General features: G+C 44.4%; 1 long non-coding RNA gene across 1 annotated transcript in view; it reads right to left on the minus strand.

The window, feature by feature from the left end:
- The window catches only part of LOC148143058 (uncharacterized), a 28,412-nt gene extending 16,759 nt beyond the window's left edge, over nt 1-11,653 (minus strand). The window contains exon 1 of the long non-coding RNA XR_015751110.1: nt 11,500-11,653. This is a non-coding gene — a long non-coding RNA (uncharacterized LOC148143058). The remainder of the gene's footprint in view (nt 1-11,499) is intronic.
- Nucleotides 11,654-24,657: the final 13,004 nt, after the last annotated feature.

Here is a 24,657-nt window from a genome sequence, read left to right on the forward strand (position 1 = left end):
ATAGGGGAGGGCTCTTTCAGATAGAAGACATCATACAGAAAATTCTCCCACGTCAGATGAACAAAGCCGACATGTTTGCAGCAAGTTGTGAAACTTGAAAGGGTTCTGAAAAGATTGACAACTATGTTTGCAGGGTTGGAGGGCTTGACCTACAGTAAAAGACTGAATAGGTTGGGGCTATTTTCCCTGCAGCATCGGAGGCTGAGGGGTGGCCTTATAGAGATTTATAAAAATGCATGAGGAGCTTTTAGCAGAGACATCCCAGGAGTGATTGTTTTAAAAAATTCAGGTTCGTAGGAGAGTAGTCTGACACAGAACAAACGACCAAGAGGCGAGTCTGCTAGAATATGAGCATTTTATTCCCCGCAGCGTCGCCACAACCAGGTCTCTCAAACTTACAACGGGTCTGGCTTATATTCACTCTACATGTTACCGGAACTGGGAGCTGTCAGTTCTCGTAGAGCGGTTGCCAACAACCCACGCTCGGCGGTTAAACGTAACCCCGGAGCAGACTCCCGGGTCTGGCTTATACTCACTCTACGTGTTACCGGAACTGGGAGCCGTCAGTTCTCGTAGAGCGGTTGCCAACAACCCACGCTCGGCGGTTAAACGCAACCCCGGAGCAGACTCACCGAACTGGAGACTTTTCCAGCTGATATACTCTTTTCCAGATGTAAACATTCATGTGAACAGCAGAGCAAGGCTAAAAAACACATTCCATTCTGGTTACATACAGATAAGAAGATTCACACGGGGAGGTGTGTAATAAGATTCACACGGGACTAAGCAACACCTCCATTCCGGTTAGATTCACACATGTATTGGGACATAATTTTTAACCGTTTCACCACATTCCACTGCTTGGAATTTTACACCACATTCCACTGCTTGGCCCAATACATGTGTTACATTATGCTTAATTCAGTTCAATTCGTTTCAGTTAATTTCAGTTCAGTCAATTCAGTGTAGTTCAATTCAGCTCAGTTCAGGTCTGTTCAGTTCAATTCAATTGTGTTCAATTCAGTTCCGTCCATTTCAATTCAATTTAGCTCAGTTCCATTTTGTTCCGTTCAATTTGATTCACTTCAGTTCCACTCAGTTCAGTTCAGTTCAATCCCATTCAATTCTGTTAACTCCGCTTCAGCTTTTTGGACATGCCCACATCCTCCGCTGTACCCCAGGCAAGGGGTTCTTCGGCAGGACTGGGATCCTCTCAAGGGTGGACAGCAGCGACCCTGGGGTTCCTTTCGTCGCCCCCCACCATTTCTCAAACAAACTGCCACGTACATGCCCACATCCATGCCATCCCGGGACGGTCGGGACCTCCACAGTTTGTTCTTCTGGTTTCTTAGTCTTTTTCCAAAACATTGTTCTGTATCAAAATCTCTCCTCAATTGCGATTGACCCTGCTCGCAGCGCCAAATGTTTTAAAAAATTCAGGTTCGTAGGAGAGTAGTCTGACACAGAACAAACGACCAAGAGGCGAGTCTGCTAGAATATGAGCATTTTATTCCCCGCAGCGTCGCCACAACCAGGTGTCTCAAACTTACAACGGGTCTGGCTTATACTCACTCTACATGTTACCGGAACTGGGAGCCGTCAGTTCTCGTAGAGCGGTTGCCAACAACCCACGCTCGGCGGTTAAACGTAACCCCGGAGCAGACTCCCGGGTCTGGCTTATACTCACTCTACGTGTTACTGGAACTGGGAGCCGTCAGTTCTCGTAGAGCGGTTGCCAACAACCCACGCTCGGCGGTTAAACGCAACCCCGGAGCAGACTCACCGAACTGGAGACTTTTCCAGCTGATATACTCTTTTCCAGATGTAAACATTCATGTGAACAGCAGAGCAAGGCTAAAAAACACATTCCATTCTGGTTACATACAGATAAGAAGATTCACACGGGGAGGTGTGTAATAAGATTCACACGGGACTAAGCAACACCTCCATTCCGGTTAGATTCACACATGTATTGGGACATAATTTTTAACCGTTTCACCACATTCCACTGCTTGGAATTTTACACCACAGTGATACAGCTGGCCAAACCACTAGGTCTTTCCCCCAGGGTGGGGGAGTCCAGAACTAGAGGGCAGAGGTTTGGGGTGAGAGGGGAAAAGTTTAGAAGGGACCTCAAAGGGGCAAGTTTTCACACAGAGGGGGGTGTATGTACAGAATGAGCTGCCAGAGGGAGTGGTGGAAGCTGGTACAATTACAACATTTAAAAGGCATCTGGATGGGTACATGAGCTAAATGCTGACAAATGGGACTAGATTAATTTTGGATATCTGGTTGGCATAGACCAGTTGGACCGAAGGGTCTGTTTCAGTGCTGTACATCTCTCTGACTCTGTAACAGGACAGATAGTTTGTGTGTGAACCAGAGGGGCCTGTCAGTAACATTGCCTCAACCGAACTCTGAAACCCAATGTGGTATTTTTTTTAAGGGACTTAGAGCCAAAAAAGATGCACAGTAGGTAAATAGACCCTTCAGTCCAACTCGTCCATGCTGACCGGATATCCTAAATTAATCCAGTTCCATTAGCCAGCACTTGCCCATATCCCTCTAAACTCTTCCTATTCATGTTCCAATCCAAATACCTTTTGAATGTTGTAATTGTACCAGCCTCCATCACTTTCTCTGGCAGCTCATTCCCTACACGTACCACCCTCTCCTTGAAAAGGTTTCCCCTCAGGTCCCTTTTACATCTTTCCCCCTTATCCTAAACCTCTAGTTTAGGATTTCCCCACCCTGGAAAAAAGATTTTGACTACTTACCCTATCCATGCCTATAATGTTTTTATAAATCTCTACACTCTTCAGCCTCAGATGTTCCAGGGAAAATATCTGCAACTTATTCAGCCTCTCCCTATAACTCAAACCCTCCAAGCTCAGAATCCTTTCAAGTTTCACAACATCCTTGCTGGAAACACAATTTGTAGGTATAGTGTTATGGACAAGGCCAGACCCTAACTTTACTGGTTGTTTTAGGCAGAGGTATCCCAGGAGTGATGCAGCTGGTTTCCAGGAAAACAGAATTTATTTACACACCACGGAATGAAACACAAATAAAGAAAACAATGTAGAATAACAGCCGTTTGAAAACCCAACCGACACAATCTCCCCGCAACTTCAAAAAGCTGCAGTTCCGATTTCCTGCAACATTCCCATAAACACACCCCTCTGGCAAAAAAAGGTCAGTTCATGCACAGATTCTTACAGGAGAGATGTTGGAGAGAGAGTTAGCCAGAAATATCTGTTGAATCAGGGTACCTTTCTTCCCCCTGTAGCTTTGGACAGACTGCTTGCTAAAACTCAAACCAAACCAGGGTAAACAAAATGCAGAACTGTCCTTTCATTGTACAAGCATTTTAGAAAAAATCTCAAACCCTTTTCCCTGATTGATGCCTTAGCCAGTATCTGTTGGCCATTAGCAAAATCCCTAACCCCAGATGATTTGGAACCTCTGCCTTTTACAACCCCTCTTCAAAAAAATACCAAGAACAACATAATCTTCTTAAAGGAGAATCACTGTCACAACAGAGAGCTGAAACATTTGTATCAAAAGGTCGTATTGTTAGCAGGCCAAGAAAACAGTTTTTCAATTGAGCCAATCAATTTAAACCAGGCCCTTTGGCTACAAAAACCTATTAAATTTCAATCTGATGGTTTTGAAAACAGAGGAACAATCCTATCATTAAAAACAATTAGATATATGTCATCAAGGGTATAAAAGAAGGGGGCAGTTAGACAGAGGCAGAAAGCAAACGTCCGATAAGTGGGGGATATCAGTTTGCTGATGAGGGGTGGGAAGGGACGATGAAGAGGGGTAGGTAGAGGTTCAGGCAGAGCGAAAACACTGACAGAGGCCAACTGAGCCAACCGACCTGGCCCTGTGCTGGAGACTCAATGGGACAGAGACAAGATGTATCTTTTTCAGATCTATCTGCAGTGCTTGGACAAACATTACACTCCATCCAGGATAAAAATGTCCTCCATCTGCTCCAGCAGATCAATTCCGTAGGGAAGGTGCTGTCAGAGAGCATCAGCCCCCATCGGAAGTAAAGTGGATGTGAGAGTAGCCAGTCCGGCAGAAAGGATCCTCTTGCCCCTCCCACTTCACCCACTAAACAGGGTTCAAGGTGTGACTCAGCGGCAGTAACAGCAGAATATACTGGCACTGGAGTGTGTCCAGCAGAGATTCACATGGATGATCGCTGGAACGATACACCTAACATACGATGAATGGCTGAGGATCCTGGGATTATATTCATTTGCTTTCAGAAGGCTGAGAGGAGATCTAATAGAAATTTACAAGATTATGCAGTGCTTAGAAAGGGTGGATGCTGGGAAGGTATTTCCATTAGGCAGGGGAGACTAGGACGCATGGGCACAGCCTGATAATTAGAGGGGGTCAATTTAGAACAGAAATGAGGAGACATTTCCTCAGCCAAAGAGTGTGGGCCTGTGGAATTCATTGCCATGGAGCACAGTGGAGGCCAGGACGTAAATGTCTTCAAGGCAGAGATGGATAATTCCCTGAGAGATCAAGAATTTAAGGGCTACAGGGAGATTGCGGGTAAGTGGAGCTGAAATGCCCATCAGCCATGATTAAATGGCAGAATGGACTCAATGGGCTGAATGGCCTTACTTTCACTCCTATGTCTTATGGTCTTAACTCATCCATGTTGACCAGATATTCTAAATTAATCTAGTCCCATATGCCAGCACTTGGCGCATACCCCTCTGAACCCTTTCTATTCATATAACCATCCAGATGCCATTCACATATTGTAATTGTACCAGCCTCCACCATTTCCTCTGGCAGCTCATTCTTTACGCTCACTACCCTCTGAATTAAAAAGTTGCCCTTAGGTTTTGTTTTTAATCTTTGATCATCCACCTCAGCCTAAAGCTATTACCCTTTTGTTCTGGACACCCCCAAACCCAGGGGACAATACCTTGTCTATTTACCCAATCCATGCCTTTCATGATTGTATAGGTGTATACAAACGCCTCTGCCACACTCAGGAAAACAGCCCTAAACAATTCAGCTCAAACCCTCCAACGCTGGCAGCATCCTTGTAAATCTTTTCTGAACCCTTTCAAGTTTCACAACGTCCTTTCGATAGGAGGGAGACCAGAATTGCACACAATATTCCAAAAGTGGCTTAACCAATGTACCGTACAGCCACAACATAACCTCCCAATTCCGATACGCAGAGGATTGGGAAAGTTGTCTTTTGTGGGTTTTGAAAACTGGGAAAGAATGGAGGGACAACCCGAACTTGTGAGGGTCAGCTTGGAAGCATAAAAAAAAAGGTATCTCCCCCTCCCCAATTACTATCATCCGTCCCTCCTCACCCGGGTAATTAAGACACATACCTGAGTGGCCAGAGTAGACTCCCTCACTAGATTCACCCCAGTTGCTACAAGTGAACAGATTTCCCCCCAACCCCCTCTCCCTCCCAGGATGAGGAGTTGCCCAGAGGAGGGTGTTTTACATTGAAACCGATATGGCCACTTTCGCGTTGTGATGTCGAAAACGGGGCAGGCCGACAGTGGAACTCTGCAGCAGACGGAAGGAGAGCAGTTTGCAAAAATCCCTTCCCTTCAAAGAATCCTCACAGCATGGAAGCAGGCCACTCGGCCCAACAAGTCCAAACCAACGTTCTGAATGGTAATTCACCCATATCCCTCCCCTTATTGCCCTACACTTACCCCAGAGTAATACACCAAACTTACACATCCCTGGACACTATGAGGGAATTTAGCCTGGCCAATCCACCCTTGAAGATTTGGATCCCAAGCGGGACCCCTCGGTCTCGAAATCAGTCAAAGAATCAACAGAATGCGGACTGTACAAAGCAAGGTTATCAGTTTAATAAAGTAAGGCAGCCTGATGCAATTCTATCCAGCAACACAGAGGTTAAAGCTTCTGTGCTCCGTGGTACAATTGGGTAATTGTGTTTTTTTAAGAGACAACACAGCCTTAATTATAAAAGATCAATCAAATGTAATAAGGTGATATGATTGACAGCAGGTTAGTCCAATGATATTTCCTGGGAAACTGATTGTGCGTAAAACAAAATCATCCCATGCTTGCCAGTTCAATGTTAGTTCGAATAGCAAATTACTGTCTTATGATTCATATTATGAAAACTCCATGTTCTCTTCTCTCCAATTCCAACCAACTCAGCAAAGCAGCAATTCAAGTTCACAGTGTCAAATCATAACCTGAAGCCATTTTGATATGTTATTTTAAACTGAAAAGCCATTTTGTGGTTAATAAAAACCTACATTCACCTGTTGCTCCTAACAACAGCCTAAATTCAAAATTTAAATCCTCATCTCCCCCTGGGTTCATCTCCATCATTGCAAGCTCATCAGACGAGCCCCTTGCAAGGGGGGAGATGATAAAGATCGAACTTGCCCTGCTGTGTGAACTTGCCATTGCTAGCATTGGTGCACAAGAAGGGACAGTTTACCTGTGCGATCCTGAGCAACCAGAGACTGTGTACCAACTATGCCAGGAAGATGTCCTTGTCTGCTGAGAGACTGAATGTTACTAAGAATGACTATTGCAGTGAACAGTTAATTTACAGAACAAGTCTAAATGGTCTTTACCAAAGGTGTTGTGTGCCAGTTTGATACCAGTTGTGCTATGGGCAGCCCTGGTAAGCCTTGCCCCATCCAATTAGGTCATGCCGCAAAAGAGAAGATAGGGAAATGTTATCTTTCAGTAACAATTTGTTTCTTCAAAGTCACAATATAATATTTGGCAGGAATGAAGTGGCCTATTACGTCCTGACTTCAGTAAAAGACTCTTTGACCCCTAATGGCACCCATGTCTTCCCAATTATGGGATGAGTCGAACCATTCTTGGACAATAATCGCATCTCTTACCGAAAGACCCATCTATTGAACAGCCTCAAGGAAGTCACAAAGATAGGCCTCTTATTGGTCTACACTAACCCTGGTTAATATTTCGAATAAAGTAAGTACTCCTCGTGCTGTAGCTGTAGAGAATGGAAAAATCCAAAATCTCTACAAAACAGTAATATCACTCTTTGGGATATGTAGCTCTTAGTTTTTTTTCTGTAGGAGGATTTTCAGGAATTATTAGTCATCAAAACTGTAATTATATCGTTTGTGGTCTCACCCTTTTGGGTAATGAGACAACTGCTGCTTTATTGAGATGAGGATTTAAAATTTGAATTTAGGCTGTTGTTAGGAGCAACAGGTGTATGTAGGTTTTTATTAACCACAAAATGGCTTTTCAATCCAAAATAACATAACAAAATGGCTTCAGGTTATGATTTGACACTGAAATGGAATTGTTGCTTTGCTGAGTTGGTTGGATTTAGAAATAAAAGAGAACAATGGAGTTTTCATAATATAAATCATAAGTAACTTGGTATTCGAACTAACCTTGAACTAGCAAGCATGGGATGATTTTGTAAGTAAAATAATCTGTTTCCCAGGAAATATCATTGGATTAACCTGCTGTCAATCATGTCACCTTATTACATTTGATTGGTCTTTTCTTGTAATTAAGGCTGTGCTGTCTCTTAAAAAACATAAACGTGTAATTTTCGAATGTAATTGTGTAATTTCGTCACGGAACATAGAAGCTTTTAACCTCTGTATTGCTGGATAAATCTATGCTAGGCTGCCTTATTTCATTAAACTGGTAACCTTGCTTTAAATAGATCGTACTCCTAGTGATTCTTTTAACCGATCTTGGACCGAGAGCCCGATTGAGGGGGTCTAGATCTTCACCCTAACCTGTAGAATCCCGAACACTATGGATAAATTTACCTCGGCCAATCCACCCTAACCTGCCATCCCTGGACACTGTAGGTAAGTTAGCGTGATTAACATACACCATCCAGAATATCCTTGGGCATTATCAATAATTTAGTATGGGGGAACCACCCTAACCTGCACATCACTGGACAGTATGGGTAATTAAGCTCAACCAAGGCCGAGGTTACCACGAGGTTGGAATTCTCTTCCAGAAGATACCGCAGTGAACCTGCACAGTTACTGCCTTTGCTGTTTGAATTCATGTATCGCTGGAATTCGGAGTGCGTCTGGGAAAATTAATAAACAGTGAAATTCACAGCTGATTTTGGAGGAACTGTTTGGGCAAGGATCACAGCAAGCAGCAGAAAAGTGTATTGTTTTTAAGTGGGACCTACAGAAGGTCTGCAGTAGCGAGTAGAATGGGTTCTTTCTTGATTATATGTTTTTTGAGATATGTCTCTTGATTAAACTTAAAATATAAGCCATAGCTATTAATTTAACTTGGGGCAGTGTTTTGTAGAGGAATAAGACGGTGTTAGTTTCTGGATCTGTAGATTGTGAAGGAGCAAAAATGGCCTTTAGTAGAGTTATATGCGCTTCTTGTCAGATGTGGGAGTTTAAAGAGAGTTTAAGGGTTACTGCAGATTATATCTGCAATAAATGCTGTTGGTTGCGAATCTTATGAGATTGAATGGATCGGTTGGACAGACAGTTAGAAGTGATGAGGAATTTGCAACAGCAACAGTATGTGATGGATGGTAGTTATAGGAAGGGGGGAAGTCTCAGATACAGTCACATAGATGGATTAACTCCAGGAAAAGTAAGACAGGCAGGCAGTGAGTGTAGGAGCTTTCTGTGACTATACCCATTTCAAACAAGTATGCCATTTTGGAAAATATAGGGGGTGATGGATTCTCAGGGGAATGTAGCACGAACAGAGAGATTACAGAGAGTTGGCAGGAATTTAAAAAGGAGGTTCTTGAGAGTAGTAATATCTGGATTACTCTCAGTGCTACGAGCTAGGGAGGGCAGGAATAGGAGGTTAGAGCAGAGGAATGCATGGCTGAGGAGCTGGTGTATGGGAGAAGGATTCACATTTTTGGAGCATTAGAATCTCTTTTGGGGTAGAAGTGACCTGTACAAGAAGGACGATATGCACCTAAATTGGAAAGGGACTAATATACTGGCAGGGAAATTTGCTAGAGCTGCTCGGGAGGATTTAAACTAGTAAGGTGGTGGTGGTGGTGGTGGGGGGGGGGGGGAACCATGGAGATAGTGAGGAAAGAGATCAATCCGAGACTGGTACAGTTGAGAACAGAAGCAAATCAAACATTCAGGGCAGGCAGGGTCCAGGTAGGACTAATAAATTAAACTGCATTTATTTCAATGCAAGGAGTCTAACAGGGAAGGCAGACGAACTCAGGGCATGGTTAAGAATATGGGACTGGGATATCATAGCAATTACAGAAACATGGCTCAAGGATGGGCAGGACTGGCAGCTTCATGTTCCAGCATACAAATGCTACAGGAAGGATAGAAAGGGAGGTTGGCTAACTTGGTGCCACTGTTTACTAAGGGTGGTAAGGACAAACCAGGGAACTATAGACCGGTGAGCCTGATGTCGATAGTGGGCAAGTTGTTCGAGGGAATCCTGAGGGACAGGATATACATGTAATTGGAAAGGCAAGGACTGATTAGGGATAGTCAACACGCCTTTGTGCGTGGGAAATCATGCCTCACAAACTTGATTGAGTTTTTTGAAGAAGTAACAAAGAGGATTGATGAGGGCAGAGACTGGTTGGACTGGTTAGAATAAAGGGAGAACGAGCCATTTGGATACAGAACTGGCTCAAAGGCAGAAGACAGAGAGTGGTGGTGGAGGGTTGTTTTTCAGACTGGGGGCCTGTGACCAGTGGAGTGTCACAAGGATCGGTGCTGGGTCCACTACTATTTGTCATTTACATAAATTATTTGATTGCAAAGAAGTTTGCAGATGACACCAAAATTGGAGATGTAGTGGACAGCGAAGAAGGTTACCTCAGATTATAAAAGGATCTTGATCAGATGGGCCAATGGGCCGAGAAATGGCAGATGGAGTTTAATTCAGATAAATGCGAGGTGATGCATTTTGGGAAAGCAAATCTTAGCAGGATTTATACACTTAATTGTAAAGTCCTAGGGAGTGTTGCTGAACAAAGAGACCTTGGAGTGCCGGTTCATAGCTCCTTGAAAGTGGAGTCGCAGGTAGATAGGATAGTGAAGAAGGTGGTTGGTATGCTTTCCTTTATTGGTCAGAGTATTGAGTACAGGAGTTGGGAGGTCATGTTGCGGCTGTGCAGGACATTAGTGTGAGAAACAAAGCTCACTCACTTCAATAATTTCAGTCCGAGACAAGAACTGAAGCAGTAGTATCGTTTATATCGTTTATACGCTCTTGCAAGAGGAGTGTGGTGTCTATTTACAAAATAGTCAAACACAGTGTTTAACGAGTACACAACATTTATGTAATTCGTTCCTCTTCCCTCCTCCCATTGCTCCTCCCCTGTTTACATCTCCCACGTCTCTAAGACCGGCGCCCATTACTCTTGTTTATCTTTTGCCTTATCTGTGACAAAATGCTTATTTCTGGCCTCACAAGGCCATTTGACCACATCCTGCTGTGGTCCATTTTTAGGTATAGCCTCCTTTACTGCCAGCTGCTTCCTTGCTTGCTAGAACCTTATGACCTCTTGATTGTGGTTTGTTCTTGTTTTCGCAGAAGCAGGAAACAGATGCTTATAACTACTGTTTGTACAGGCATAGCTAGCTTAACCCCCTCCCCTCACAGCACCTTATCTATTAGTCTGTAACATCTACCATTGTTTGCAGGCACATTTCATTCTTGTATGCACATTTTAGCTAATACAAAAACAATTATATATTTGCTTCACATAGTTTTCATTCTTGTTAACTCAGGTCTTGGCTGAAACAATTATACACTTGGCGTGAGTTCATTTACCTTGCAGAAGCAATTTATGATTACAGAAGTAACACTGCTTTACCTATATCCCACATTGGTTAGGTCACTGTTGGAATATTGCGTGCAATTCTGGTCTTGTGACCTTATAGAGGTTTACAAAATTATGAGGGGCATGGATAGGATAAATAGACAAAGTATTTTCTCTGGGGTCAGTGAGTCCAGAACTAGAGGGCATAGGTTTAGGGTGAGAGGGGAAAGATATAAAAGGGACTAAGGGGCACCTTTTTCACACAAAGGGTGGTGTGTGTATGGAATGAGATGCCAGAGGAAGTGGTGGAGGCTGGTACAATTGCAACATTCAAAAGGCATCTGGATGGGAAGGGTTTGGAGGGATATGGGACAGGTGTTGACAGGTGGGACTAGATTGGGTTGGGATATCTGGTCGGCATGGACGGGTTGGACCGAAGGGTCTGTTTCCTTGCTGTACATCTCTGTGACTCTCTCAATGACAGTTGATGGTGCCCTCACCAAGATGGCAGCCCGCGCTCCCCGCCCCAAAACAACAGGCGCCTGACCCACACAAAGATGGCGGCGGGTTGCCTGGGCAACCCGAGAGGTCCTTCCCCAGTGAAGTAAACACTGGGCCGGTGGGTTTTTTCCCGAGGCCTGAGGCCTCCCCCTAGGAGTTTATAAACCCCCCAGTCTCCCTCCTCCCGCGGTTCCCAATCCTACCCTGTCTCCTCTCCCCGGGATGTTCCTGAAACCTGGTCCTGTTCTGAAGGAGGATCACCGGACCCGAAACACCTCCTCACATTCCTCCCGACACGAGCTGCCGGACCTGCTCAGCTTTTCCAGCGGCTCCTGTTCTTGTTCCTTCAGCCGCTGAAGCCGCACTCAGTAACACTGCCTCAGTCCCGCAGCGGGACCTACACTGCACATGCGCCAACACAAGAGGCGGGGTCCTGCTGTATGGCGTCATCGCAGGGGCGGGGCGTGGTTGGGGACTACCTCCAAACTATCGGAGACAATGGGGGCGGGGCGATGGTTTTGCCGGCCCCCAGCCTCCTGGAAGGTATTTTTAAAAAAAGTTTCAACTTTTTAAAAAACTTTTCAGGCTGTTGAGAAATGTTGTGGGATATAGGTAAAGCAGTGTTACTTCTGCAACCATAATTGCTTATGCCAGGTAAATGAACTAACACCAGTGTATAATTGTTTCAGCCAAGAATGGAAACTGTGAAGGAAATACATAATTGCTTTTCATTACCTGAAATGTGCATACAAGAATGAAATGTGCCTGCAAACAATGGAAGATGTTACAAACAGATAAGATGCAAAGAACATTGAGTTATGCCAAACTTGGCACTTTGCCCTCATGTAGGCACTGAAACGAGCCAAGTTAGTTACAGGGTAAATAAGAGTGAGGGTCGCCCGGCTTGGAGTAGAGGGAGAAGTAAACAAGGGCAGAGCGCAGCTAGGCAGGGGCAGAACCAAATAAGAATTATTGATAGGTTTGAAGGCCAATGAGGTAAACAGGGAAGTACTGAGAGAGACTCAATTAAACTGTATAAATTGTGGAGTAATTTTTGGATCGGTGTGCCTCCTTGTTAGACACACGTCTTACAAGAACGTTTCAATAAAATTCGCTGCTTCAGAATTTGACTCGGACTTAAATTTATTATATTGTGAGCTCTGTTTCTCACAATTTGGGAACTCGTCTGGGGTGTCCATCATCACCAGCAGGGTAGGCACTATCGATGGCTGGGAAGATGCGTCCCGTTCCTTTCAGAACGGTCCCGTGTACCTCGGCGGTGGCTTCCCCCATCTAGTCGACTGACTGAGATCCACTGAGAGTCTATCTGAACCAGGCAAAAAAGGTTGTGAAATAGGAAATTTAAGTAGGCACAGGGAGACGTTGAGCCAGGCAACTCCGTGCACGGACCAACGTAGGAAAATTGATTTTTAAGTACTGCCTTGGTGGCTGTGATAGAGTTTTAGTAGTTAATAAGGGACTAACGAAGGAACTCAATATGGGCTGTGCCACGGGTAAAAACAAAAGCCTCCGGAAAAAAAAGGAAATGGAAATGGAAATGGAGGCGGGTCCCTGACAACATACCGCCAGAAAGTCCGTTGGGCAGGATGTCGTGGAATTGGAAAAATAATACGTGTAGAAGGGGCAAGATAGGAAAAAGATGATTAAATATTATTGCTTTGTATGGACTAAGCAATTCATTCTTTGTCCCGCCGTTTTCTGGCCAAAGTACGGGTCGGACGAAGACTGTGTTTGTAAATATTTGAATTTATATGTCAACGGAAAACAGCCATACAGTGAGGCGGAATCAGATTATGCTTCGTGACGGAAGGGCTAGTAGCTGAAGAGCTACTGAGGGTACACTTCGTCACTAAATCATGCCAGACATCCAGAAAAAGATTCAAAAGACAGAGGGGTGGAGTGAGAAGCCTCTAGAGGAGTCGTTGTGGGAAGCTCAAAGTGTCTGTGACATACGGTATGTGTGTGTGTGTGAGAGAGAGAGAGAGAGAGAGAAGCTGTACAGCTAATAGAAAGTTTAACCTTTGTGATTTGGTTTGAATGCACATTTATTTGTTGGTGATTGAATGTTTGTGCTTTGTTCCCTGGAGCTTGAGAGCCAGGACTGTTTTGAATCTGATTTCCAGTATGGAAATTTAACATGATTTCTTTTAAGGTTAAGGATTTTACAGTGATTATGAAATAAAATGTTAACTCCTGTTCTTTTTACAGGTCATGACTGCCTTACTATCAGTTTCTAAGTAATCTCTTTTATCCTTACATAAAGCGATTTATGGAGGACAGTTGAAGATTCAGTTCAACATTAGATTGTAATAAATCAAAAAAATTTTATGGTTAATATCTGTGACCTTGGATTCGGCCATTATTCATGCATTAGATGTTTTTTTAAACTGGAATAGACAAATCCTTCTAAGGCAGCTCCGGTTATTTCACAACCTATAGCATTGTAATTGAGCAATGACTGGTCAGGACTACTTCAGAAAACTAATTTTGGATTTAAATTAAGGAACTAAAACTGGATAATTATAGTGGATTTCAAAGTTGGGAACTGTATGCATTTTACATTTTAAATATTAAATACTGAATAAATGAATTTATAATATATAAATATATATTTACAAGTAAGGTTCCAAAATGTATAGTTAGGAACAGGCTTTAAAGTTAGACAAGCATAAATTGATGAATTGATATTTGAGGTTACAGGGAGCAAGAAACATTGCAATATTTATTTTTTTAAAATCAAGGTCTAAACAAAACATTGGTGATGAAGAATGGCCATTAGGTGGCCCTAAAGCTGTTCAATTGGTTAAATCGGCTCAGTTTTGAGTTGAAACTTTATTGCTGGAACAGCACAGCAGGTCAGGCAGCATCCAGGGAACAGGAGATTCGACGTTTCGGGCACAGGCCCTTCCTCAGGAATCGGGCCTGTGCCCGAAACGTCGAATCTCCTGTTCCCTGGATGCTGCCTGACCTGCTGTGCTGTTCCAGCAATAAAGTTTCAACTTTGATCTCCAGCATCTGCAGACCTCACGTTCTCCCCTAAATCGGCTCAGTAATTGATCTGGCAACGTAACATAAAAAGCAGAAACAGAAGGCAAAAATAATGACAGCCAAGGTTGATGAGGTAATAAAGAAAAGGATAAAACTAAAAGAAGAAGGAAACCGGAATGGTGGCGGGCAGCATGTTGAAAATAAAGGGAGGAGAAAGGATCGGGGAGGAGATGTTAAGGGGTCTGGTAGACAGGAACAAGGATCAAAGTGGAAATCCCCACAGGTGGGATGTTATTACTGTGGAAAGACAGGTCACTTTGAGAGAGTGTCCAGATCTGAAAAAGGAAGCAAAGGCAGTACCGTTTATGAACCTCGATGAAGAATAGGGGTATCAGGGGTTCCTGCCCCCGGGGACCCACCAGGAACCCTTGATAAATTTAAAGGAGGGACTTTACAAAGAGGACGTAGTTTTTCTAGTTGATATGGGGGCACAAGGTCATCCTTAAATTTTAAGCGCAAGAGAGCGGAAATCTCAAAACAAATGTTAGCTGTTTCTGGAGTAAAAGGGGAGGGATTTACAGTTCCAGTTTTTGAACCTATGATAATCGAAAATGGGGAAGAGATAGTCAAAAATGAACTGTTATCTACTCCTGATAGTGGAAGTAACTTATTGGGGAGGGATTTAATCATACTCCTGGGACTGGAGATTGGAGTATGGGACCAGAGATTAGTAATACAAATGGCCATCCTGACTGAGGAAGAGGAGAAGGAAATAGAACCCATAGCGTGGGAACGGGAAGGGAATCGCGGGAATTACAAATACCTCCTTTGGAGATCAGTTCAAAAAGAGAGGGAGATGTGGTTTGCAAAAGACAATATCTGATTTCAATAAAGGGACGCAGGGGACTGCAGCCAGTAATTGAGGGATGGATTAAGGATGGATTAATAAAGCCCTGCTTGTCCCCTTACAATATCCCTATCCTGCCAATAAAGAAATCGGACGATAGTTATCGCCTGCTATAAGACCCCAAGGGCATTGAACCAAATAGTACAAGCCCGCCACCCTGTGGTTCCTAATCCCTATACACGACTGAGTAAGATTCCCCATGACCATAAATGGTTCAGTGTAGTGGATCTGAAGGATGCCTTCTGGGCATGTCCACTGGCGGAGGGAAATAGGAATATGTTTGCCTTCGAGTGGGAAGATCCAAAAAGAGGGCGAAAACAGCAGTACAGATGGACGGTACTCCCACAGGGATTTACTGAATCCCTGAATTTCTTTGGTCAGGTGTTGGAACAAGTCTTGGAGAAGTTTAATAGCTCCCAAGGAGCTACTCTGATACAATATGTAAATGATCTTTTGTTAACAGGTGAGAAAGGGACAAAACAATAAAAGCCACAAACAAATTACTAAACTTTCTAGGACAACAAGGATTGAGGGTCTCCAAGAATAAATTGCAGTATGTAGAGATGGAAGTCAGATATTTGGGACACGTAATCAGTGAAGGAAAATGAAAAATAAGCCCAGAAAGAATTGAGAGAATTGTGGGAATGCCGCAGTCTAAAACCAAAAGGGAATTACTAAAATTCCTGAGTACTGTAGATTATGGATAGACTCATATGCATAGAAAATAAAGAAATTATGTTTGAAACAATTAGAGGAAGAACCTAAATTATTGAATTGGTCAGAAGAATAGACAATAGACAATAGGTGCAGGAGTAGGCCATTCAGCCCTTCGAGCCTGCACCGCCATTCAATATAATCATGGCTGATCATTCCTAATCAGTATCCTGTTCCTGCCTTATCTCCATAACCCTTGATTCCACTATCTTTGAGAGCTCTATCCAACTCCTTCTTAAATGAATCCAGAGAGTGGGTCTCCACTACCCTCTGGGGCAGAGCATTCCACACAGCCACCACTCTCTGGGTGAAGAAGTTTCTCCTGAGCCTGTCCTAAATGGTCTACCCCGTATTTTTAAGCTGTGTCCTCTGGTTCGGCACTCACCCATCAGTGGAAATATGTTTCCTACTGCTAGAGTGTCCAAACCTTTCATAATCTTATCCGTCTCAATCAGATCCCCTCTCAATCTTTGAAACTCAAGGGTATACAAGCCCAGTCGCTTCAGTCTTTCAGTGTAAGGTAATCCTGCCATTCCAGGAATTGACCTCGTGAACCTACACTGCACTCTCTCAATAGTCAGAATGTCTTTTCTCAAATTTGGAGACCAGAACTGCACACAGTACTCCAGGTGTGGTCTCACCAGGGCCGTGTACAGCTGCAGAAGCACCTCTTTGCTTCTATACTCAATTCCTCTTGTTATGAAGGCAGCATGCTATTAGCCTTCTTCTCTACCTGCTGTACCTGCATGCTTGCCTTCATTGACTGGTGTACAAGAACACCCAGATCTCTCTGTACTGCCCCTTTACATAAATTGATTCCATTGAAGTAGTAGTCTGCCTTCCTGTTCTTGCTCCCGAAGTGGATAACCATACATTTATCCACATTAAACTGCATCTGCCACTCACCTAACTTGTCCAGGTCACCCTGTAATCTCCTAACATCCTCATCACTTTTCACCCTGCCACCCAGCTTTGTATCATCAGCAAATTTGCTAATGTTATTGCTGATACCATCTTCTATATCATTAATATATATTGTAAAAAGCTGTGGTCCCAGCACGGATCCCTGCGGTACCCCACTGGTCACTGCCTGCCATTCCGAAATGGAGCCGTTTATCACTACCCTTTGTTTCCTATTAGCCAACCAATTTTCAATCCAATCTAGTACTTTACCCCCAATACAATGCACCCTAATTTTACTCACTAACCTCCTGTGTGGGACTTTATCAAAAGCTTTCTGAAAGTCCAGGTACACTTCATCTACTGGATTTCCCTCATACAACTTCATAGTTACATCCTCAAAAAATTCAAGAAGATTAGTCAAGCATGATTTCCCCTTCATAAATCCATGCTGACTGTCCTATCCTGTTACTCCTATCCAGATGTGCTGTAATTTCATCCTTTATAATAGACTCCAGCATCTTTCCCACCACGGAGGTCTGACTAACTGGTCTATAATTTCCTGCTTTCTCTCGCCCACCTTTCTTAAAAAGTGGTATAACATTAGCCACCCTCCAATCCTCAGGAACCGACCCAGAATCTATTGAACTCTGGAAAATAATCACCAATGCATCCACGATTTCCCGAGCCACCTCCTTCAGTACCCTGGGATGCAGACCATCAGGCCCCGGAGACTTATCAACCTTCAGACCTAACAGTCTCTCCAACACCAAATCCTGGCAAATATAAATTCCCTTAAGTTCAGGTCCTTCAGCCACTGTTACCTCAGGGAGATTGCTTGTGTCTTCTTCCCAAGTGAACACAGATCTGAAGTACCCATTTAATTCCTCTGCCATTTCTTTGTTCCTAGTAATATATTCCCCTGTTTCTGTCTTCAAGGGCCCAATTTTTGTCCTAACCATTTTTTTGCCTTGCACATACCTAAAAAAGCTTTTACTATCCTCCTTAATATTCTTGGTCAGTTTACCTTCGTACCTCATATTTCCTCTGCATATTTCCTTCTTAGTAATCCTCTGTTGCTCTTTAAAAGCTTCCCAGTCCTCAGTTTTCCCTCTTATCTTAGCTATGTTATACTTTTTCTCTTTTAACTTTATATGTTTCTTTACTTCCCTCGTCAGCCACGGCCGCCCATGCCTCCTCCTGGAATCTTTCTTCCTTTTAGGAATGAACTGATCCTGCAACTTCTGCATTAGACACAGAAATATCCGCCATTGTTCCTCCACGGTCATCCCTGCTAAGGTATTGCACCATTGAACTTTGGCCAGCTCCTCCCTCATAGCTCCATAGTTCCCGTTATTTAACAGAAGTACTGTCACTTCCGACTGTACCCTCTCCCTCTGAAATTGCAGATTGAAGCTTATTGTATTATGGTCACTACTTCCCAATGGCTCCTTCACTTCGAGGTCTCTGACCAATTCTGGTTCGTTACACAATACCCGATCCAGAATTGCCTTCTCCCTGGTCGGCTCCAGCACCAGCTGCTCTAAGAATCCATCTCTGAGGCACTCCACAAAGTCTCTTTCTTGAGGCCCAATACCATCCTGATTTTCCCAGTCTACCTGCATGTTAAAATCCCCCATAACAACTGTAGTGACATCTTTGCGACAGGCCAATTTCAGCTCCTGATTTAACTTACATCCGACATCCAGACTACTGTTTGGGGGCCTGTAGATGACTCCCAAGAGGGTCTTTTTACCCTTAGTATTTCGAAGCTCTATCCACACTGACTCTACATCCCCTGATTCTAGGTCCCCCCGCGCAAGGGACTGAATATCGTCCCTTACCAACAAGGCCACCCCACCCCCTCTGCCCGTCAGTCTGTCCTTACGATAGCACGTGTATCCTTGAATATTCATTTCCCAGGCCCTGTCCACTTGAAGCCACGTCTCAGTTATCCCCACAATATCTTATCTGCCAATTTCCAAAAGAGCCTCAAGCTCATCCATCTTATGTCTAATGCTTCGTGCATTCATGTATAGTATTTTTAATTTGTTACTGCTCTCACCCTTCCCATCAACCCGTATTTCACTCAACCTTCCAGCATGATCCCTTTCCGAGTTTTCTGCCTCATTGGTACAGTTGTCTTTCTTGACTTCTCTTGTTCTAACTTTCCCTTCAATTTCCTTTTTAAACATCCAGCTTGTCCCCTCCCCCCCGCTACTTAGTTTAAATGTAGTGTTGCTGTAGAAAACCTGCCTGCCAGAATGCTGGTCCCTAACCTATTAAGGTGCAAGCCATCTCTCTTGTAGAATTTATGTTTACCAAAAAATATACCCCAGTGATCCAAGAACTTAAATCCTTGCTTCCTGCACCAGTTCCCCAACCACACATTCAAGTCCATTATCTCCCTGTTTCTGGCCACACTAGCCCGAGGAACTGGAAGCAAACCGGAGATAACCACCTTGGACGTCCTGCTTTTCAGCCTTCTTCCTAGTTCTCCGAAGTCTCGCTGTAGTATGTTCCTCCTCTTCTTCCCGACATGTACCACCACCTCTGGCTCTTCACCCTCATCCTTGAGGATTTCCTGCACTCTGTCCGCGATGTCTTTCACTCTAGCACGAGGAAGGCAACATGCCATCCTTAAATCCTGTCTGCTGCCACAAAAACCCCAGTCAGTTCCTCTCACAATGGAGTCCCCTATTACCTCTGTGCGATGTCCGACTCTTCTGCTCTGCCTCTGCGGCAACTTTTGATTAACAAACTTGGCCGCCTTGCGAACTGGCAGTGTCATCAGTCTCTGCTTCCAAAAGCTTCAACTTGTTCCTGACAGGTACTTCTCCCGGGGTCTCTTGCACCTGTCTCCTCTCTGCCTTTCTCATCGTCTGCTCTCTTCTGGCATGATTGGTGTAATAACATCGCTGAAGGTCTTATCCAGAAAGATCTCGTTCTCTCGGATGAGCCGAAGGTCCTCGAGTTCTTTCATCAACACTGCAATATGCTCGGTCAATTGCTGAAAGTGCACACATTTTCCACACATATACGAGCCAGACACACCAGAGTCGTTGACCTCCCACATCAAGCACGTAGCACACTGAACCAGCTGGGCAGTCATGTCTTCACCCTCTTCAACTGTAGCGTAATCACTTCACTCAACCTCCTTGTCAAAGAATCCTGTGCTGACGCCTCACTCTTCGATCTAAACTTCCTTAGACCCTCTTTTTGTGGCACGTCTGTGGACTCTTAATTAAGGTTCGAGGAGGAGGGAGGGAGGGAGACCCTACTTTGTAGGACCTGGGGTTTAGAACACACCCACTCTAATAGTAATCACTTACCTTCCCGACCGGCCTTGCGCTCCGTCTGAACTTCCGCCCAGCTCCCGCCGCTCACTGCTGCGAAAAGGAGTGAGGGAAGAAGAGAGGGAATTAGTTGAAGAACTAAAGAGGAACCTAATCCATGTCCCTGTTCTTGCATTACCTTCCCTAGACAAGCCCTTCCATTTGTTCTAGGGGTCCTAACCCAGCGATGGGGGGGAATAAAGCAGCCAGTTGCCTACTTGTCGAAATTATTAGACCCAGTCTCAAGGGGGTGGCCGGAGTGTATGCAGGCAGTGGCAGCAACAGCCTTATTGGTAGAGCAGAGTTGGAAACTTACTTTTAGGGGAGCCTAAATAGTCAGCACCCCACATCAGGTACGGACCATATTAAAATCAGAAAGCAGGGCGGTGGCTCACAGACTCTAGGAGATGAAATATGAGACAATCTTAATAGAGCAGAATGACCTTGTGTTAGTCACAGACAGTTGCTTGAATCCAGCTGCATTTCTGTGGCAGGGAGAGGAGGTGGCCCTTGGCAATCCAGAACATGACTGCCTTGATATTATTGAATATCAGACTAAAGTGCAGGTGGACTTAAGAGACGTACCGTTGCATCCGGGAGCTCGGTTGTTTATCGACGGGTCCTCCAGGGTGATTGAGGGTAAAGGCACAATGGATATGCTGTAGTATACGGGATAGAGGGAAGTGTTATCAAGGCTGAAAGACTGCCTAATGGCTGGTCAGCCCAAACTTGTGAACTCTATGCCCTAGAAAGATTTTTAGATTAGATTAGATTACATTACAGTGTGGAAACAGGCCCTTCGGGCCAACAAGTCCACACCGCCCCGCCGAAGCGAAACCCACCCATACCCCTACATTTACCCCTTACCTAACACTACGGGCAATTTAGCATGGCCAATTCACCTGACCCTGCAAATCTTTGGACTGTGGGAGGAAACCGGAGCACCCGGAGGAAACCAACGCAGACACGGGGAGAATGTGCAAACTCCACACAGTCACTCGCCTGAGGCGGGAATTGAACCCGGGTCTCTGGCGCTGTGAGGCAGCAGTGCTAGCCACCGTGCCGCCCTTAAGCGAAAGAGCTCTCAGAACCTTAGAAGGCAAGGAAGGAACGGTGTACACAGACTCCAAATATGCGTTTGGAGTAGTAAACACCTTCGGAAAAATTTGGCAAGAAAGAGGATTGATAAATAGCAGAGGAAAATAACTAGCACGTGAGAAATTGATAAAACAATTGCTGGAATCCCTGTTACTCCTGAGAGAAATAGCGGTAGTTCATATAAACGGACATCAGAAGGGGAATGAACCGGAAGTGAGAGGAAATAGACTGGCCGATGAGGTAGCTAAAGAAGCAGCCCTGAATCCACAGGGAGCAGTACTATACTCCCTAACACCTTCAATCATCAGGTGCCCCGTTGTTTACTGCAAAGGAGAAAAAGGAACTAAAACATTTAGTAACTGCAAAGACAGCGGATGGGCGCTGGCTGTTACCTGGTGGGAGGGAAATGTTGAATAAAATGACAATGCCAGAAATTTATGGCTGTCTTACATCAGGGGAATCACTGGGGAGTGCAAGCAATGTGTGATTTAGTTTTAAGGAAATATGGATGCAAAGGGATATATACAATAGCCAAACAGATATGTGAGGGATGCATAACATGTAAAAAAGTAGACAAGAAGGTGTTAAGGAAACAAGTCCCAGGAGGGAGAGAACCTGGGCTAAGACCATTTCAGAGCATTCAGGTAGATTATACCGAATTATCCCGAGTGGGAAGACTGAGGTGTATGCTGGTAATGGTTGATCACCTATCTGGATGGGTGGAGGCCTACCCTTTAGCCACTGCCACCGCAAGTGGGGTGTCCAAGATAATACTCGAACACATAATCCCCAGATATGGGATAGCGGAATGCATAGATTCAGATCAGGGAACTCACTTTACTTCCAGAGTACTGCAGGGAGTGATGAAGGGGTTAGGAATCTCCTGGGAGTTCCAGTCCCCTTGGCACCCACCTTCATCAGGAAAGGTTGAGAGAATGAACCAGACACTCAAGAAGCAGTTATCTAAATTAGTAGCAGAAACCAGACTCCCTTGGACTAAGTGTTTACCTATAGCCCTTTTGCGAGTGCGAGCGGCCCCAAGGAAAGATATGGGGCTGTCCCCTTATGAGATATTGTTTGGCCTGCCCTATCTGGGAATGAAAGGGGAACTGCCAACCCTGCAGACTAAAGATCTGTTCTTAAAGAAGTATATACTGGGCTTAAAAATGTGTTGCTGGAAAAGCGCAGCAGGTCAGGCAGCATCCAAGGAGCAGGAGAATCTATGTTTCAGGCATAAGCCCTTCTTCAGGAATCACTGGGCTTGTCCTCCTCTTTGTCTTTCGTCAGGAAACAGGGTTTATTGGCACAGACTCCACCCCTTGAATTCACCGTCCATTCGATCCAACCGGGGGATCATGGACTGAGACCAAATTGCAACCAGACTAGGAGGGGCCGTACCAGGCACTCTGATGATAAGAACGGCGATAAGAACAACAGAGAAAGGCTGGACTCACTACACTCAGATCAAAGGGCCAGCTGAATCTCCAGTTGAGAGAGAAGTCTGGACAACCAAACCGACAAAAAAACCACTTAAACCTAAGCTAAAAAAGACTTTAAATAACTGATTATATAGTGGCGCGAGCACGGGAGAGTTTCTGTAGTGTTGTATGCTAAGTCTCTCGGTGCTTCAATACCACTGTAGAATGGGAAGAATGTTTAGGTATCCGAAATGAGCTTTTCTAGTCTTAGGATTCTGTCAGGCTATGGTGTGGTCGTCTTACTTAGTGATAACGGTTCCAGAAAGTACAAATCTACAAGTTATAGAAACAGATGCCTGCAGCCTACTGGATTGCGGAGATGTAAGAAGTCAGAGGCAATATAATAACTCAGAGATACATGTTAAGTTCTATGAAAAAGGCCCCAAAGCGGGGGCATGGGGTAGAGTTGACGGGAAGGAAGTGTTTTGGAGAGAGACGTGTAAGGGATATCTTTGGGATGGAGGATGTAAAGAATGGCGGAGGCAGGAAGACCGTGAAGGTGATCTCTTGATTAATCCACTCGTCACAGTACACCGGGGTCCCTTCCGGCTAGCTCTTGACTGTCCCGATAAAAAGTGTAACCCTATATATTTAACAATAAAGAAAATGTCATGGCGTGAAGCAGTTTTGGGGGGAGGAACCTGTCAGGTCCAATTAAACAAAACATTTTTGATAGAAATGAAAGCAGACAGGAAGGATTTCTTGGGATGTTGTTTCAATATACACGTGCAAGACGGAACCCGAATAGGGGAAAGGAATAGTAAAGCCCCTTACTCTGACCCTAAGGTGATAAAAATTGTAAAGGTAAACACTTAAAACAGACCATTGAAGTAGAAACAGGATATGGGGATACAAATGCCTGGGTTGATTGGGTAAAGTACACTGTGAAAAGTCTGAATAAAAGCAATTGTTATGCATGTGCCTCTGGGAGACCAATGGCCCAAGTAGTCCCCTTTCCGCTTGGGTGAAAGCGAGACAGGAGGGGCATGACATGCATGATAGCCCTGTATCAGGATGAGACCACACGGAGTAATAAAAATTGTATGCCCCTTCTATTAATGTTCCCTCCCTTAAAGAAGAAAGATTTAAAAATGCTCCCCCCCGTGTTTTCTGCCGTGGTCGGAAATCACACATTTTTTGTAAACAGACAAGGAACAAATCGGTCCAGGTACTTGGGGGAGCTGAAATCATGTACCGAAATTGAGGACGTGACGGAAAAGGACAAGGGAGGGAACTACTCAGCATTAAGGATTCCCCGAGCGGATCTGTGGTGGTACTGTGGAGGGAAAATATTGAGACCCACCCTACCTCCAAATCGGAGGGGCATGTGTGCAATTGTGCAATTGGCAATCCCATTCACCCTGGCATTTGAAACAAAAGAGATAGTAAAGAAAGGGGAATGGAGTAAGAGATCACTATCGGATAATTCGTTTGATGAGCGGATATATCTAGACTCTATAGGAGTTCCAAGAGGGATACCGATGAGTTCAAGGCTCGTAACCAGATCACAGCAGGCTTTGAATCGGCTCTCTTCTGGTGGGTAGTAGTCAACAAAAATGTAGACTGGATAAATTATATTTTCTATAATCAGCAAAGGTTCAATAATTACACTAGAGACACAATTAAAGGCATAGCCGAACTACTTGATGCAACCAGCAGACTGGCCTGTGAGAATAGAATGTCCCTAGATATGATCCTAACAGAAAAAGGGGGAAATTGTGGGATATAGGTCGAGCAGGTTGCTTCTGCAGCTGTAATTGCTTCTGCAAGGTGATGAACTAACTTACACAATTGTATAATTGTTTCAGCAAAGAACTGAGTTAGCTAAACTTGCATGCAAAGATGAAACTATATGAAGGGAGTCAAAGTTTGTGAGCAGATTTGTAGCTCGGGTGCTCGTTGTTGTGGTTCTGTTCGCCG

The sequence above is a fragment of the Chiloscyllium plagiosum genome, unplaced genomic scaffold (assembly GCF_037043375.1).
Source record: "Chiloscyllium plagiosum isolate Xiang-an unplaced genomic scaffold, Cpla_swu_hap1 HiC_scaffold_27, whole genome shotgun sequence".
NCBI lineage: Eukaryota > Metazoa > Chordata > Chondrichthyes > Orectolobiformes > Hemiscylliidae > Chiloscyllium > Chiloscyllium plagiosum.